The sequence below is a fragment of the Myotis lucifugus genome, unplaced genomic scaffold, assembly GCF_000147115.1.
Source record: "Myotis lucifugus unplaced genomic scaffold, Myoluc2.0 scaffold_96, whole genome shotgun sequence".
Taxonomy (NCBI): domain Eukaryota; kingdom Metazoa; phylum Chordata; class Mammalia; order Chiroptera; family Vespertilionidae; genus Myotis; species Myotis lucifugus.
This window is the reverse complement of record NW_005871144.1, coordinates 1980125-1999936: the sequence shown is the minus strand read 5'-3', so window position 1 is coordinate 1999936 and position 19812 is coordinate 1980125.

The following is a 19812-nucleotide window of genomic DNA, read 5'->3' as shown; positions in this document are numbered from 1 at the left end:
AATTTCTTGCAGAAATAAGCATTACCCCTGGAGCCAGTTTTAGGCTGGAAGTGATAGAAAGATAACATAGAAAGTTTGTGACCTTTATTCTTCATCTCCCTACAACTTGATGGCTTATGTTTGAATATAAATCCTTTTGGCTGAAATACAGATTAAAAGAAAACACACAACAAACTTTGGTGAGGTGTGGGGAGATGGAGGGAGTTTACTGTGGAACAGAACTCTGATTACACAGAGGATGTCAGCTCTTTCTTCAGAACAAAATTTAGTTTGAATTATTTGCTCTTAGAACCTGCTATGTATACCTATTTACCCTATGAATTCATCAATTAATTCCATATTTTGGAATCAATAAGAAAAGTACCATTAATATTGGATCCAAAAGTTAGCTAATTATTTTTATGTGTTATTACATTTATGCATTTTTATCTTACTCTCATATGAACATTTTAAAGTAACTTACCATATATACCCCACAAAAAAACATTCTATCTCAGTAGCATCCCGAAAAATAACTCATGAATTTCTACTCTGTTTATTATTTTACAATCCATTGCATCTATTTCTACAGCTATTAATTAACCTGCTTAACTAATATTCATACTTTACCCCTAACTCAGCTCTCAGTGACCTTGGCTCAGATGATTACTGGAAATACACACAAAGCAAAAAAAAATTAAATTAAAATAATGAGAATCATAACCTCTCCAATCAAACCTAATTCATGGAATAGCGGAATTCATTTCACAGCAGACCATACACATAACAGACTAAATCATAATAGACATTCACAAGGTTAGAATTTTCAGGACTCCCATTATCTGATCTCATCAACCCTATAACAACTGAGGAGATTAGAGACCCTAGGAAAAAAACAAACCTTATTGATGTAATCTGTACAATATGCAAGGGGCAGAGTCAGCTGACTCAAGTATCCCAACTTCTTGCCTGTCAAGATAGGTCACCTGCTGCTTGGAGAGGAAGTCCTCTGTGGAGGTTATGCATGCTGATGCTTAGGGGACTGGCAGGAAAGAGTTTGAGAAGAAAGTATAAGATGGGGAACCTGAAAGAACACTGGAAGCTAGACCAGAAGCAGCTGGGTATAATACTAAACGCAACAGTCATTGAAATGATTATCTTGAGCAAATCACTTCATATCTTGGAGTACTAAGCTCAATTAATATTTGAAAAAGGAGGCAAGAGCATACAATGGAGTCAAAACAGTCTCTTTAATAAATGGTGTTGGGAAATTTGGACAGATACATGCAAAAAAATGAAACTAGATCACCAACTTACACCATACACAAAAACAAAAAAATGTCTAAAGGACTTGAATGTAAGATGGGAAACCATAAAAAATCCTACAAGACTCCATAGGCAGCAAAATAGCAGACATATGTTGCAGCAATATCTTTACAGACACAGCTCCTAGGGCAATGGAGACTAAGGAGAAAATAAACAAATGGGACTACATCAAAATAAAAAGCTTCTGCACAGCAAAAGAAACCATCAACAAAACAACAAGAAAGCCCACTGCATGGGAGAACATATTTGCCAGTGCTATTTCTGATAAAGGCTTAATCTCCAAAATTTATAGGGAACTCATACAATTTAACAAAAGGAAGATAAATGATCCAATCAAAAAATGGTCAAAGGATGTAAATAGACACTTTTCCAAAGAGGACATACAGAAGGCCAAGAGACATATGAAAACATGCTCAAAGCCACTAATCATCTGAGAGATGCAAATCAAAACAACAATGAGATACCATCTCACACCTGTCAGAATGGTTATCATCAACAAACAAGTTCTGGCGAGGATGTGGAGAAGAAGGAACCCTTGTGCACTGCTGGTGGGAATGCAGACTGATGCAGCCACTGTGGAGAACAGTATGGAGTTTCCTCAAAAAGTTAAAAATGGAACTCCCATTTGCACCAGTAATCCCACTCCTAGGACCATATCCCAAGAAACCAGAAACACCAATCAGAAAGGATATATGCACCCCTATGTTCATAGCAGCACAATTTACAATAGCTAAGATTTGGAAACAGCCTAAGTGCCCATCAGCATATGAGTGGATTAAAAAACTTTGGTACATCTACACAATGGAATACTATGCTGCTATAAAAAAGAAGGAACTTTTAACATTTGCAACAACATGGATAGAACTGGAGAACATTATGCTAAGCAAAATAAGCTGGTCGGAGAAAGACAAATATCACAAGATCTCACTCATATGTGGGATATAATGATCAACATATTTTGATAAATAAGAATAGATGGATCTAGAGACAAATGGTAAGGGAGGGGAGGTTAGAGAGCAACCAAAGGACTTGTATGCATGCATATTAGCATAACCAATGAACACAGACACTGGAGCGGTGGAGGCTTGCCCAGGATGGGAGTGGCTGGGGGGAGGGTCAATTGGGAAAAAGGAGACATATGTAAAACTTTAGACAATTAAAGAAAAGAAAATTGAATAAGCTGGAAACAGATAACATATGTGGGTCACTTATTTTGTCAAATGGCTTTTTTTGTTTAACAGATAAACTTAAACCTAAAGAGTCTAGGTGGTCCCTAAGATTACAGACTTAATTGGGGAACTGAGATGTAAGTAATTTTGCAAAATTGTGATGATAATTTCTACTTTGTCTAAGCCTTAAAGTTGTTGAATAAACAAATAATGTAATTATATAGAAAATATCATTGAGAAACTGGTTCTGATCCCATTTTGCCTGAGACAGAGGAGTTTTTCTGGACATAGTACTACTACAGTGAAAATAATAAAGAGAATATACAGAAAAAGAAACTCAAAGGTGAAATATTCAAATATTGAGAGACCATACTTTTCTGAGACATAAAACTAAAAATTCAAGCATGGCAATACAGGACATGTTGGTTTGGATATGCATTTAATCTCATGACCATGAGGTATTCTTTTATTACAATTTATATCAGAGTAAATGAATTTCCGGCATGGCTCAAGAGCTATGAATTCTAGTCCCAAATCCACTACTAACAAGGAGAATGACATTAAGTCAATCAAATTTTTTGTGAGTTTCATTTGCTTCCTCTATAATGCGATCCATGGACTGAAAGCTCTCCAAACTCCATTTCAGTTCAGAAACTCTTGCGGTTTGGGCATTGCAAGGTACAGATTCTGAGTACATCACTCTTATTTACATTTGCATCCCACACTAGAAAGATGCCATCCTTAGACATCAAGTGAGATTGGTGAGGTCAGTGACAAGAGTAGCTGATATTCTTCAGAGAATGTGAAATCTAACTGCGTAGATATTGTTTTCAATTCCACCTCCAGGACTTACTGGCCAGAGAACCTTGGGTGGTGTAAGCTTTTAAAGTCTCAGATTTCTCATTTGAGATGATGTCTAATTTTGATGATTGAATGAGACAGTGTGGCAATGTCAGGCACATGGTAAGCAGTCCATCGTTTTTTTTTTTTTTTTCTTGCATGCTTTCTTTTTGACATAATAAGTAGTTTATAGCTAAAAGATTAAAATAGAATAACTTACAAAATAGTAAATTTCTGTTCTCTAATCATAATGAATATTTAACCCCAACCCCAACACAGAGGCCACCTGTTTGTAATCATCCTGACCTGTCTTTCTAACCCCAAGACTAATCTCTTTATAATTACATTTAAAAGCAAAGTGAAATAAAGAATACAAATATGGAAACAATAGCACCACTAAATTTACCTTTTGAATGTCTATGACTACTTATTCCTAATGATTCCCTTGCAATTTCAGTAATTAGTATAAATGATTTAAATTAAGCATTTTTGGCTCAATGACAATAGCTACAGCTACTATTGTTATTTATTGTATGAATTGCTGCAAAGCACTTCTTTTTTTCTCCCCAAAGTAATGTTAATTTGTTCTGGAAGCAGCAAAAGAAAGCAGTTGTCCTATCATATCAGCCACTCTGTTGGCAAGGAATCACTTTTAAGTCCTTGTTGAATTTACCAGGTATATGGAATACATTAGAAGATTCTGTTCTTGAGTGGCTCAGTTTACTCATTCTCTATATTTATGCATCAATTAATATGCATATGTATCTTCAATATAATTATACAAGGCATATGCATCACATACACATGCATATAACTGACAAAGTAATGTTTAAAAAATCAGTTACTATGTTTATAGGTGTTGATTTCATTCAAAGCACGTTGGCATTGTTAACACTTAGTATACTGTCCGGATTTGAAGCATTATTCTCAAAAAGGGCTGAAAATATTCCAATTTGCAATACCAAGTAGGTTCAAAAGAAAAGAAGGTTATCATTTTTTTTAATGAGTGGTGCAGCTGACCCTTCATTCAAGGTCAGACTATGTAAATATTAAAATGACTCATGAGGCATGAATATTCACTTGACACATAGATATACACACATCAATCTTTTTTTCATATAAGCTACTGGTATGGCAGAGATGCCTCATTAAATAGAATTTTTGTGTTTGAAATCTGTTACTAGTTTATCAAAGCACCTGTCTGCATTTGCAATACATATGGCATTCGATCCAGAATGCCAACTGGGTATCTGCTTTCTCTATAGGCTTTGACACTTTGAAATACATACCCAGGGTCTGTCCCTCTTGAAATTAGGTTTCTAAGTTGAAAACGGTGTTATTCATGTCCAAAAGGCCTTCCTGCAGAGTTGAGGACTCACGGGCAGGGAATGAGCACTAACTCTTGTCCCTGCCTCACTGCTACCTGGCTCCAGCCTCTGTCTTCTGTGGCTTGAATTGCTGCAAGAGTGCTGATGGGTCTGTCCGATGCTAGCCTTCCTCTTTCAAATATGTTTTCCACATTCAGTCAAAGCTGATCATGTCCGTCTCTTGCCTCAAACTATTTAAAAGCCCTCAGGATAAAGTTCAAAATTATTAACATGACTGAGGAGTTCCTTGGTGCTCTGTCCTGTTGCTTCTCTGCCTTGTGATCTCTGCTCCAGCTACATCAAGACTCTCTCAGTGCCAGAATGTGGCCTGTGTATTCTTGCCTCCAGCTCTATGCATATTCTATGCCTTCTACTCAAACTGTTAGCTCTCCTCTCTCAACCTCCCCTCAGGCAACTTTTCTCTGGAGCTCATGATTTGTCCCTATGTAATGCCATAGATCACCTAGTCAGATGTGAGATTTGCCATACTGCATCATAATTGCTGGCTTATTTCTTGTCTCACTCATAGATTTCCTTAGAAACTCTTTGAGTGTAAGGATTACACATAATCAGCTGTTTATCTCTAGCAGAATACCTGGCACTTAATAGATGTTAATAAATATTGATCATGAATAAATATAATAAATTAGGGTTAGTTGTGCCACAAGTCATGTGCTTATGAGATGTATTTATTAATTTAATTTCAAACAAGAATGTGATTCAAAAGCTGGAAATATGCTCTACTCAATAAATGAGTAATATAAAAACTTAAATCACTCTATGTTGAAATATATAAATTTTCATCCTCTTTATAAATATTTTTAATTTATTTTAATTTGAAATCCTGTTACTCAATTTTACCAACAGGAAAATACTCTTTTCTTCTCTCAATGTAAGGAAAGAAAGCATGAAAAGATTAGCCTTATTCTTAGCCTTTGTTGATCACTCCCTGTATAACTCGTTTGACTACCCTACATAAATCACTTTACTTACCGTTATGGTTACCTACTGCTGCACCATAAATTACCCCAATTCAAGGGGAATGATAATCATTATGATCATCCTCATGGTTCTGGACATGGACACAGCTCAGGTAGTTGGTTGTTGCTCACCATCTGTCACGTGGCTTTAGTCAGGTGGTGAGACAAGTTATTTTAATGGCTTTCTCATTTCAGTGTCTGGTGATGGATGCTGGCCATCACCTGGGACTTCAGTGGGAACTAACAGTCAAAAGACCTGCACGTGGCCGCTCCACATGGACTGGGCTTCCTCACAGCATGGAGGATTGTTCCGGCACAGTCAGGAACGCAGCAGAAGCTGCAGTCTTTTCTAACCTAGTCTCACAAGTCATGCTATTTCATTTCCCCTACATTTTATCTTTTGGACGTTTACAAGGCCATACATGTTTTAAAGGGAAGAGAAATGGATTCTACCTCTTGATGGGAGGAATGTCCAAAAACTTGTGGGTGTGTTTTAACTCCAACAAATTCATCTAACCACTTGTTTCCAAACATTCTTCTAAATGGCATACTCCTTCTTCATTTGTCCATCCCATGGCAATTCGGCTTCCTCTATTTTCAGTATGCCTCTGTGTGCATGTTTTGCTTTATGTCTATGAGATGAGCTCAGTCTGTTGGAGAGTGTGTACACAAGCACTTACAATCATATGTCCATGTGGAGATGAGTATGCTTGTGCTGTATCTGAGAGTATGGCACCTGTGTAGTCACATGTGTGAAAACATGCAGATATCCCATTATGAACTCTTAATTGTCACCACAATCTTCCCTTTTCTTTTCCCTATTAAAGCTACTGCTGTGCATAGAAAAGCTTTAAAATGTTTCTTTCTAATAAAAACATTTTCATAGGTTGCGGCTTACTTTTTCTGGATCAAAAGTAGTAGATTCTCTTTTAAAATATTCTGTTTGGGGTGACTAAAAGAGTTTTGAAAGTAGATAGTGGTGATGGTTGCACAGCATTGCCAATGCAATTGATGCCACTGAATTCTACACTTAAAATTGTTTTAAATAGCAAATTTAAAAGAGAGAGGGGGAGGCAGAGAGACACACAGAGAAAGAGAAACAATAATTTTAAAAATTAGTAATATTTTATACCAAAACCATTAAATTATACAGTTCAAATGGGTGAATTTTATGGTATGTGAATTATATCTCCACAAAGCCATCAAAGATGTTCAAGGGACAGACAGGAATACTTCCCTTTTCTTCCCACAATCCTAGAGTAAGGTGTTTAGAGTCATAGTACATTTAACATAAAAAAAAAACACACACACACACACAGGATTATATATTGTGCAACCAATAGATCTCTAAACAGTGATATGAGGCTTACCGGTTATATAATGTGTAGTTTATCAGCTTATTACTTCAAAGTTCATGCCAACTTTTGGTCTCTGGACATTTTTTCCAGGTTTCTTGTGTTTCTGTTTGCCTTGTGGACAATTACCAGAGGCTCTTCATGCTTAAAAACTAGTGGCATTTTATCTATGCTCACACTAAGTGAGCATCATATATACACATATAGGACCATCCCTAAACTGACAAGAAACCTAATTCAGGCAGTGACTAATTATAGATGACCTTATACAGAAATTCTTTTCAATTTTATATATAACCCTTCCCTCTGTTTTATTTATAATGACTCCCATCATTAAAATTATTGGCTCATGAGTGAAAATGTGGGAGTGGAATCAGCATATGGAGAAATATATGTGGAACCAAAAGAAAAAATATAAAAACATCTGGGTGTAGAATTTGGTGTTATGTTTTGTTTTCATTTCAGGCTGGGCCAAAGAATAAAAAAACAATTGTTCTATCCACCCTCCTACCTTCAGCAAGGCTCATTCCAAATGAGCTCTGGCTATAGATCACACAATCATATTTCATAGTATCCTGTTCCGATCCTACTCTAGTCCATCTCAGCCCATCCCATCCCCTCCCATCAGGGTCATCTGTCCTTAGTCTTTCCTTCAGCTAGACCTCTGCTTGTCAGTGGTTAGGGAAAATGTAATTGGTTTGACTAGTCTAAACAGGCCTCTTCTGCTCCTATGCATGTCTGTTAAGACCACAATGTGTCAGAGACCCAAGTTTCAGAATCTAAATTGCACTATTATGAATAACATACAGCCCTAATTTGGGTCTCAAGAAAGTAAACAACTGAACCACAGCATACCATAAACTGAGTGTCTTACATGTAACGGAAATGTCTTTTTCACAGTGTGCCGGCATCAGTCCAAAGTCAAAGTGCCAGCAGATTCAGTGTATGCTGAGGCCCTGGTTCCTGGTTCACAGAGTCATTTTTAAAGTCATGGCAGAAGGAAAGGGAGCTCTCTGTGGCCGTTTCTCTAAGGACACCAAGCCCACCCGTGAGGACTCCACTCTTAACCTAATCACATCCCAAAGGTCTGCCCTTAGAATACCATCACATTGGGGATTACGTTTCAGCATATGAATTTCCCTGGACATGTTTAGTTTATCCTAGTAGTTAAGTGGGGGCTCCGAAAAAGCAGGCAGACTTTCTCAAAGTCTCAGTGATGTCATCACTAATAACCCGATGTCAGGGAACCTCAGGTCTGAGATAAATATCAGGTTTGGGAAAATCATTTTTTTTCTTATCATCAAAGTCGCAGTCAATAATTATACCTTCAAATACATTCATACAGGTGATAATGATACCACTAATTTTCACTAGTATACTATATAGCCTCTCAACCTGTATATTCTGCATTCACATATAAGGTAACAGAGCATTTTCCTTTCAGAACAACTGTATTTTACTGGCCTTTTTTGTGTAACTGAAAGGCATAAGAATGAATTCCAAAATTCTTCACTGATAGAAGAAACAAAACTACCAGAAATTCCACAAAATAAAACTCTCAGTGAAATGTAAAGGAAAACATTGTGAAGTCACTTGTCGTAGGCCTACTTCTCAACCTCATCAGGCCTACTTCTTCTTTAATTACAAATATTTGACATTCTCTTCACTATCCTGAAATTAAATTCACAGATAAAATAATCTACCAGTGCATACAATTTCAAAGAATCAATATAATGTTATGACAAGTAAAAGAGAAATAAGTGGAGCCCTCGCTGGTTTGGCTCAGTGGCTAGAGCATCCAGTCTCAGACTGATGGGTCACAGGTTCTATTCCAGTCAAAGGCACATACCTGGGTTGCAGGCTGAATCCTAGCCCCGGTCAGGCAAGTGTGAGAGACAAACAGTTGATGTGTCTCTCTCATGTTGATGTTTTTCTCTCTATTTACCTCCCCTCCTTTTCATCTCTCTGAAAATCAAAGGGGGAAAAAAAAATATATATATACATATATATATATATATATATATATATATATATATATATCCTTGGATGATGAGTAACGCCCACCCCCCCCCCCAAAAAAAAGAAAGAGAAATAAGTGGAAGGTAATATCTCAAAAAGTTTACATATAAATACTGGAGCACAATTACACTAGAATGATGCAAAATGAAGTGGTTATATATTTACATCCACTAGAAATACCCTAAATTAAAGTGCCACAAAGGCTTACCAGTTTAGGTGTGTTTTATTGGCTACACAAATTCCACTATGACAAGTGTTGGTAAGGTGATTTTCTGTTATATGTTAAACAATCATTTTAAAGTTCTGAACAAAATTAAGTGCAATCTTCCCTAGAGTTAAATAATATTTGCATTTCAGGTAATTCAGTATATACTATGATCATGCAAGAAAAATCATTTTGTGTGTATATGTATAAAAGAGTTACGTTCTTAACTCAGAAAATTTGAGTGGGTTTGTGACTCCCAAAAATATCTGATGGGATATATCAAAAGCCTTCAAAAATCAAAACAATTTTTGATGTGAAATGTTTCCTGTGCAATGATAAGAAGCTAGCAACCCAGGTAACTCTTCTTAAATGGTTGTCTTTCCTCCAAACTTGTGACAAGCAAACATCTACACTAATAAAAGAGAAACATGGTAATTGGCATACGACCGCTACCCTTCCCATTGGCTAATCACGGGCAATATGCAAATTAGCTGTCAGCAAAGATGGCGGTTAACCGCCAACCAAGATGGCGGCTAATTTGCATATTGCCGGCAGGATGGGGCAGCGCCATCGTGCCTGCCCCTCCGCCATCCAGGCCTGCTATCTGTGACCTGGATGGCGGGTGACCCAACCCAGGGCTGGCGGGGCGTGACCGCTGCTGTCCCCTACTGGCCAAGATCCCAACCAGCTCTCCCACCAGCAGACCCAGGCTGGCCTGGCGGCTTCGGCTTTCCGCCCGCAGTCACGCCCCCCAGCAGACCAAGGCTGGGGAGGCAGAGGTGCCCAACCCGCTCCCCCCAGCAGACTAGGACTGGGGAGGCGGCTGCTGCAATCGCCCGCACTCATGCCCCAACCCGCCTGATTGCCCCGGACCCACTCCCTCTGGCAGACCAGGACTGGCGGGTAACCCTGGACCCGCATTCCCGCGGGCAGACCCGGGCTGGTGGGCCGGCTGCAGCGTCTGCCCGCAGTCACGCCCCCAACCCGCGAGAGCGGGGAGAGGGTGGGGGGAGGGGGCGATCACCCTCACTCACGCCCCCAACCCGCTGGCAGACCGGGGCTGGCGAGTTGCCCGGGACCGCATTCCCGCGGGCAGACCCCGGCTGGCCGGGTGGCTGCGGCATCTGCCTGCAGTCACGCCCCCAACCCGCGAGAGCAGGTTGGGGGCGTGAGTGCAGGCGATCACCCCAAAACCGCTCCCGCTGGCAGACCGGGGCTGGCTGATTGCCCTGGACTCGCATTCCCCTGTGTGCACCTGCCGGTGGGATCCAGCCGCGATCACGAGCAGGAAAGGGTGGCCTGCAGCCAGCCCCTGTGTGCACCTGCCCGTGGGATGCAGCAGCGATCACGGAGCAGGAAAAGGCGGCCTGCAGCCAGCCCCACTGTGTGCCTTTCCCTAGGTAGCCCTGGGGATCCCACAGTAGGGAAGGGCGCCCCACCCTGGCCACAGCTCAGGGGAGAGTACAACATGCAGTGGAGGCCAGGAGTCTGAGTGATCAACAGAGAGGGGTGGCCTGCTTGAAGCCTTCAGGGTGTGGCTGGTGGTAGGCCTCCAGCAGACACACACACACACACACACACACACACACACACACACGGGGACGGCTGCACCGAGCCTCTGCTGCCAGACTGTGGCCATCAGTAGGACATCCACTGAGGGCTCCCAGACTGAGGGGCAGGCTTGGCTGAGGGAACCCCATCCCCCAGTGCATGAATTTCGTGCACCGGGCCTCTAGTTTCTTCATAAACTTCCAAAACATACTTTGGAATGAGGTAGTACCACCCATCATGAGAACCATGTTCTAGGTTTTCCAGAGGGGTTAGTCCTCCTATACTTGAAGCCATGCCCTGCCCTGCCCTGGTCTCTCAGAGGGTAGGGCTTCTGCACTCTGCTGATGGGCAGTGGTCTTACTCTTGGGTTTAGGTTCTCCACAGCACGATCATATGCACCTGTTAGTTGGTTCATCTGGTATTTACTGAAGGTGAGTCAGGAGCCCTTCAGTGAATTTTTATAAACACTGCATTAAATAATTGAACCTAGCTTCCTGGTGACCAATACTGGCCAGAGGTTTCTGTTCAGACACACACCACTCCAGGAATAGTACCCTCAACCTATTTCATTTTTCTGAAGTCAACCCGGAAGGGACTTTGATGCTCCAAACAAAATGTCACAATAACTTATTATATTTGGTTTGTCCCAGGTATTTATTCCCTCCCTAACCAACATCTAAAAATAAAAAGTTGATGTAGCCTGGCCAGGGTAGCTCAATCGTTGAGTTGACCTATGAACCAGAAGGTCACAGTTCCGTTCCTGGTCAGGATATACGCCTGGGTTGTGGGCTTGATCCCCAGTAGGAGGCATGCAGGAGACAGCCAATCCATGATTCTCTCTCATCATTGATGTTTTTATCTCTCTTCCCCTCTCCCTTTCTCTCTGAAATCAATTATATATATAGGCTAGTCTAATTCTAATTTACCTAAGTCTAAGGCAGTGGTTCTCAACCTTAGCTGCACATTAGAATCACCTGGGAATCTTTTTAAAATCCTGATTTCTGGGCCTCATCCTCCGGAAATTCTGTTTCTTTGTTACTAATGTTGTGGCCTCACCCCATAACAAAGAAACAGAATTTCTGGAGGATGAGACCCAGAAATCAGGATTTTAAAAAGATTCCCAGGTGATTCTAATGTGCAGCCAAGCTTGAGAACCACTGCTCTAAACTTAGATTCCCCTTGAAAGAAAAACCTGGTCATAATGATATAAGAGAGGGAAAGGAACAGTGAACCACCTATAACTGCTCTTAAGATGATCAGGAGGCATATTCAAGACAATATGATTTACCAGACTATTTCTAGAATAGCTGTTTGGTCACAAAACTTTTGCTGTGTACTTTAGGTGAAATTATTTTTTGCAACTATGACAGGAAATAAACAACACATTATTCTTTGAACTATCATTTTCCTCTGTATTCCTTTTTTTCTGCTTTGGGAGAAATTGCTACTCCCCCTTCACCACCAACCCTGCACACACACACACACACACACACACACACACACACACTCGCATATATACCTTCGTGGGTAACGATAAAGACAAGTCAAAAAAAAATCATGTCACACCACACACTGCCTTTGCTCTGTGACTTGAGTGTGTAAACATTTGTCGGTTTGTACTTTCTGCCTGCTGACATGAGCAAGTGTATTTCTTAATCTATTTCACACCGTTATTGCCCAAAGAGAGAGATCACTCAGCTCCTCCTCAATTTTCCTAAAGAGGCCTATGCTTTTCAAGATGGAGCTTAGAAAGAAAAGCAGCAGGAAAGCCAAGTTCAGTTAATGAAAACACAGCCCGGAGCTCAGAGTTTCACACATTGGTGGGGCTCCTGCAGCTCTGCCTCTCCTGCTATCCAGGGGTATGACACCTCCCCGCCAAGGCTGTAGCTCAAGTTCACCACATTAACAAATGAGACATTCTCATTACCTGCATTCCACTCAACTGAGACACCGGGGGATGCAAAATAAAAGGATTTCAGTCTCCTTTTCTTAAAAAGAGAAAGCTAGAGCAATCCATTCAGGAAATTAATCCTTCCTAAACTGCTTGCCCCCCCCCACCCCAGAAGTACAGAAATGATGATAGCAACAATAATTAAAATCATTACTTATAAAAGACCTAGCATGTGCCACATACAATAAGTTATTTATATATGTTAATTTTATTTCTTACCTCAACTCTGAATGTCAGGTACAATTAAACAAGAAGAGTATTTTGGATAGACAGGGTCTTCACTGCCTCCAAATGACATCCTACTTTTAACAAATGAGAATTTTAGTCTACCTGGACATCAATCTTAGCCTGATAAGACCTGCTAGTATATTTTAAATTTTGTGTATGAGTTTTAGAGCCACAGTCCATGATGCTCAATTGTTTTGAATGAATTGAATGTAAAAATCTTGATATAACATCTCAACATTTTGATTTGGATGATTAGATAATCCATTGGATGGAAATTCTTGGGAGATATCTATTTACATCATCTAAATAGAAGACTAACCAATATAATAACTGTTTCATTTCTTTTTTAAAAAAATCTACTTTACTGGACTTTTAATTGTGAAGAATAATGTGATGGCTTAGCCTAAGAATTTCACTTGCAAATATTTTCTTTTGAAATTAAAGTTCCCTTCAGTATGATATTTAAAGTGTTTTTATTCTATGTTTTTTAAATATATTTTACCCTTTTGAAATTGTAATGATAATAAATATAAAAATGCAGCTTACATTACAAAAAAATTTTGAAACTGAAATCATGGGTATAATATCAATGACACTAATAACATAGAAACCATAATAAAGGAATGAAAACTATAAGGAGAGCTGAATTAAAAATGTATTTTCTAGTCTCATTTATCATTCAAATATTTGAGTGTAAGGTATTTTATAATTTTGATGTGTCATATCTATTAGAGTTGTCATTTAAGCAATCTGTAGCTGAAATGTGTGAACCGTGAATTCTTTCTCTTACTAAAAAGTTTTGTAAACTTTAAGCTAAGTCTAAAAGCATTGCAGAAATAATACTTCTTTAGATTGCATTTTCCAGAGTTCAAAGTAGGGAAGGTTTTGCCTTTAGAGGCATTTCCCAGGTAATTATGGTAGAGGGCTTTTGCCCATCAGTTTTGCCCTAGTTCATATAGACACAGATGGAGGGACTGGGAATAAGAAATCTCCCCTTAAAATTTCCATCTCAGTGCTATCATTTGTTATAGTAATTTCTGAAATTTATTAGTGCCTAAGTAACTGATTATATGGACAGGGTCTTCAATGCTGAAAAATGTATTACTAATTTGAAATCAGTTTGTCTTATCCTGGAAACCTTAAGAGCCAGAGACTTACTAGAAGTCTTGTGTGCAAGTAGCTTCATGATATACCAGGCAGCAGGACAGGGGGAGTGGAGAGGAAGCAAAACATAGGGAGGGAAAGCCAGTCAGGAACTCATATCACATTGACCACTGCTATAGGTCTTGTGCATACCCTCATCTAGACCTTCTGGGAGCCTTAATAAATGCATTTCTGAATTATTGACACAGGAGACAAAAAAGGAAGCATTACTAGGGGCTTCGGTCCCCATTGATCAAGATGCCGTCATGGACATCAGCACCCTCATACTTTCCAGTAGTTTATGTGTAAACGCCAATTGTTTTTTGTTTGTTTATTTGTTATTTGTTTTTTATCAGGCCCTAGGGTGGCATCAGAGAAGCCCTAGCACTAGAAGCAAGATATCTGTACCGCACAAGCCTACAGCGATATCCTCTCAGGTTGCACCTATAAGAGCCTGGTTGGACCCTGTACATAACTAATCTCCACTGCAATGGTTGAAGTTGGAGCTAAGAGGATTTGAAGTGATAAGAAGTCCAAAACTGTTTTTAAATGACTCGATTTCTTTCCTACCTTTAACCAGGAGCCTACTAAATCAAAAATATCAATTGCAAAAAAAGATGACAATGTTCTAACATTTGTGTCATAGTAATTGCATCATTAGTGTATAAAGATGTGGCAAACAGTCAATTCCAATTGGGTCTAAAGGTAGATTATCGGTATCATAGGACTCATATAATAACACTAGAGGCCCAGTGCACAAAATTCGTGCATGGGGGGGTCCCCTCAGCCCAGTCTGCACCCTCTCCAATCTGGGACCCCTTCAGGGGTGTCCGACTGCCAGTTTAGGACCGATCCCAGACCCTGTGGGATTGGACCTAAACCAGCAGTCGGACATCCCTCTCACAATCCGGGACCACTGGCTCTTAACTGCTCACCTGCCTGCCTGCCTGCCTGATTACCCCTAACTGCCCCCCCTGATGGCCTGGTCACCCCCAACTGTCCCCCATGCTGGCCTGGTCATCCCCAACTGCCCCCACCTGCCAGCCTGGTCTCCTCATGCAGGCTGCTGCTCATTCGTTTGGTTGCCTCTCACTAATCCCCCTGCTGGCCTGGTCACCCTACGCAGCCTGCTGTTCAGTCATTTGGTTGTCCCTCACTAACCCCCTGGCAGCCTGGTCGCCCCATGCAGCCAGCTCTTCAGTCATTTGGTCGCCCCTCACTAACCCCCCTGCCAGCTTGGTCACCCTACGCAGCCTGTTTGATCATCCATTCTGTTGTTTCGGTTGCAAGGGTCGCTTAGGCTTTTATATAGATAGATAATTTGATATGATATAAAAGAGAAGCCTGTGCACTAAAGTATAATAGCTGGAACATAGCACAATGCCCTCAGAGCAATATCTCTTCTACATATTTCATACTTTACATACATTATTTAGCTGATATTTTGTTTAAAATAAAAAGTCAATTAAATCCATTTTTATTATTAAGTAACTTTTTTTCTCCTTTAGTTTGTTGTTGTTGCTGTTTTCAATTAAGTGAAAAAGCAAGAGAGAAAAAAGGAAACTGTGCAGATGAAGGGGCAGAGAGAGAATTTGCAAGTTTTTGCTTCGGATTTCTGTTCTTGAAAAAAGTGTTAACTATGAAACAGCCCTATGAAACACTTTGCAGTCCATTCAGTTTCTTTTGGAAAATAGTAGTTGGATTGAAATGAACACTTTAGAAGAAATTTCATTTCTTGGCATTTAAAATCAATATTTTTCTCACTGTCATGAATATTTTTTGGAGAAGCCTTGGCAGCTATTTTTGTTCATTGTAATTGTGGCTCTACTGTAGGTGAAGATGGAACACCTTTCTCTCATTATTAAGAGCTTAGTAGCCCTGAGCTAAAGGCTGTGATTCTTCATGTCACCACCGAGGTGGCAAATAAGAATTCTCATTTAGTTTCTAGTAACCTCATTTGTCAAGAAGACTGTATTTCAAGTTTATATAGATTTAAGGCAAACAAAAACTAGACAGCTAAATGCCTCTTTGGTCATAAATTACATTCATCAATTAGAGAAAAGTAAAACTAATGGGATATTAATTTTGTAGACTACTAGTCTATTTAAATTTTATTTTAAAAAGATGTGTGAAGTTCATTTAATTTTAAAATTGGTTCTCCATTAGCAATAGTTTCAATGTGCTGCTAATGTAAAAAAAAAAAATCTATATGAACCACATCCCAAGCTAGGGAGATGTTAAATTCCCTAAACTTTACTGTGAATGTGAAAGTAAAAATGTGTTAGCAGAATGTTCTGCATGGCAGTTTAAAAAGATGGGTTTTTTTTAAGTAAAATCTTTGAAATTATTCTCAAGTCTTTTTTATGCTTTCAATGTTAGCCTGAATTGATCAAGAATTATAAAAAAGTCGTGCTCTGAGAAACTTTAAACCTGTCTCAATCTTGAAATGACAAGCCTTTCAAGTCAAATGACTAAAGGCCGCAGAGGGGCAGAGTATATGTACGCACTGGTCCCTCAGTGCCTCAAATAAACTTAAGGCTTCTTACTAATGCAGCCCAGTATTACTGACTTGTGTAGCTTCATAAACGCTTTCTGAGTTTAGATCATTTTTAGTTATTTCCCATTATCTTGCCTACCACCTGAAAAATGCTGAGTTTCAGTTTCACATTTAATGTTTGATACAATTAAAAATTCAGCAAAAGCATGCAAGAACTGGTAATGATGCAGAAAAGCAAGTTAACATAGGTTATCATGACAACTTTCACTTCATGTCCTCCTTTCACTTCCATTCATTGAGATAGTAGATGCTACTCTTTTGAAGATCATAAATATTCATAGACAAGCCATCATAAACATCATGGTTATGTCATTTCAACCTACAGAGGTTTCATATTTTCTTCAGAACCTATCAGGTTTACCTTAATTTTCTATTTATATCCAATTGATTTTTCCAATTCCTCATCAACATTTTAAAATTTTTTCATCAACCACTTAATCTAAATCAGCGGTTCTCAACCTGTGGGTCGCGACCCCTTTGGGGGTCGAACGACCCTTTCACAGGGGTCGCCTAAGACCATCGGAAAACACATATATAATTACATATTGTTTTTGTGATTAGTAACTATGCTTTAATTATGTTCAATTTGTAACAATGAAAATACATCCTGCATATTAGATATTTACATTACGATTCATAACAGTAGCAAAATTACAGTTATGAAGTAGCAATGAAAATAATTTTATGGTTGGGGGTCACCACAACATGAAGAACTGTATTAAAGGGTCGCGGCATTAGGAAGGTTGAGAACCACTGATCTAAATGATTCTTCAAACCTGTGTATAGTTGCATGACAATATACAATGGGAAAACCAGTGGGAAAAACTAATCAAACTTTTATAACTTCTCTAGTATATCTTTCACTATCTGTCATAAACATCATGTTTTATTGCTCACATATCTGATGAAATTTGCAATTTTTTTCTTTAATACCATTTTTGAATACATAAAAATCTTTACTACTAATAAAAGCTTATATTATTTTTCAACTATTATTATTACATTTATATAGAATACAGTCTTGAACCAAGAAAACTAGAATTTATAGCTCAATATCTATTGTGACTTGCAAAACATATTTAAATCTAATTTTAATATTAGATTTGAATTTTGCTGTCATGGAAAGTATTCCTCTGGTCCATTCACAAACTTCAGTAGAAAAGCACCTGGCCATTGCTTCTGGGTGAGGCCCAAGAAACACCATTTCTAGCCACCTGTAGATTTAAATAACATTTGAAAGAATTATTTTGATTATATTTATATTGCACTTATCTTCTTTGAATAATTTTTCTTTCTTCCAGCTTTATTGAGGAATAATTGACAATTGTTTATATTTAAATTGTAGAACATGATGATTTACTATACATACAGATTTTGAAATGATTACTAAGATCAAGTTAATTAACTCATCCATCACTTCACAGAGTTAACTCTTGTGTAGTAAGAATGCTTAAGATCTACTCTCAGCCAATTTCAAATGTGCAGTACCATATAATTACAGTAACCATGTACAGCGTGAACTTCCGTCATTCCATCAGGAAGCCTCAACTCCCAACTTTTCCTTGTCGCTGGTCCCTGATAACTATCATTCTGCTCTGTTTCTATAAGATAAGTTTTGTGTGTGTTTTTTTACATTGTCTATATACAGTATACCAAATTTTCTTCATTCATTCATTCATTCATTCATTCATTCCTCAATGGAAACTTAAGTTGTTTTCATATGTTAGTTATTATAAATGATGTTGCAATAAACATGGAAGTGCAGCTATCTCTTTCAGATACGGATCCTAATATCCCTTTTATTAATCTATATAATAAAAGCCTGTGACCGTTACAGCAGAACGACCAGAACGACAAATTGCTATGACATACACTGACCACCAGGGGGAAGATGCTCAACACAGGAGCTGTGCCCTGGTGGTCAGTGCACCCCCACAGGGGGAGTGGTCACTCAGCTAGAAGCCTGGCTCATGGCTAGCCAGGGCAGCAGCAGTGGCAGGAGCCTCTCCCGCCTCCGCAGAAGTGCTAAGGAGGAGCAAGCCAAGCAGTAAGGAGCAAGCATGTAAGGAGCGAGGGATCCCGGATTGTGAGAGGGATGTCCGACTACCAGCTTAGGCCCGATCCCTTTGTAAAAATTCATCAAGCTGTAAATGAATGATTTGTGCATTTAACAATATCTTTTAAATATAACTTTAAAAAATACTTAACGTATTCCCTCTTGCCTTCTACTCTTGGAGTTCATGCTGGTACTTCCCATTAACCAAACCTGTTGAGAAGTCAGAATCAATACAGTTGGTAGAAGTCCAGCCTGCAGAGCCCGGATTACCTCTGAAGTGGCCAAAAGAGAATAAACAGCTCAGGGTGGTTCTAATATGCACCCTTGAGCCTTGTTTATAACAATAAAAAGCTGAGGGAGTTGGGGGGTGGGGAGGAATAGGGAAAAACTAAATACTCATGATGAAGCAAATCAATAAATTCCATCTGAAATAAGCATTGGATGGTATGTTATATACCACTGCAAATTAGAGCTGTATGAATCAGGAAAAACTCATAAAAAATAATAAACACAGGATCTTCACAGAGAAAATAAAATGTGACTTCAATTTTAGTAAATTTTGAAATAATATGACTTGTTTACTGTTTGGCGGTGCATTTATGCAGTAGCATAAAATTTTCAAATAGAGACTAGGTATCTGGGGAAGTGTGGAGTGTGACAATAGAGGGCTTTAACTGTATTTGTAATGCATACGCCTTAACCTACCTGAAAGGTACATAGATGTCCATTGAATCACTCCTTACAACTTTGTGAATATCTAAAATAGTTCATAATAAGAAATAGAATATATCACCACCAATACCAACACCCTTGGAATAATTCTGGACTCATGGCATATCCATTACTCTAAGTGGGAACAAAACAGTTTAACCATTTGCATATAAAAATAATTCTCCTGACCCTGTCAATCAAGGAACACTAAGCACTAAGCAGGCCTCATTGATAAGGCACATCTTTTTTTTTTTATTATTGATTCCAGAGAGGAAGGGAGAGAGCGTGAGAGATAGAAACATCAGTGATCAGAGAGAATCACTGATGGGCTGTCTCCTGCATGCCTTACACTGGGGATCCAGCCCACAACCAGGG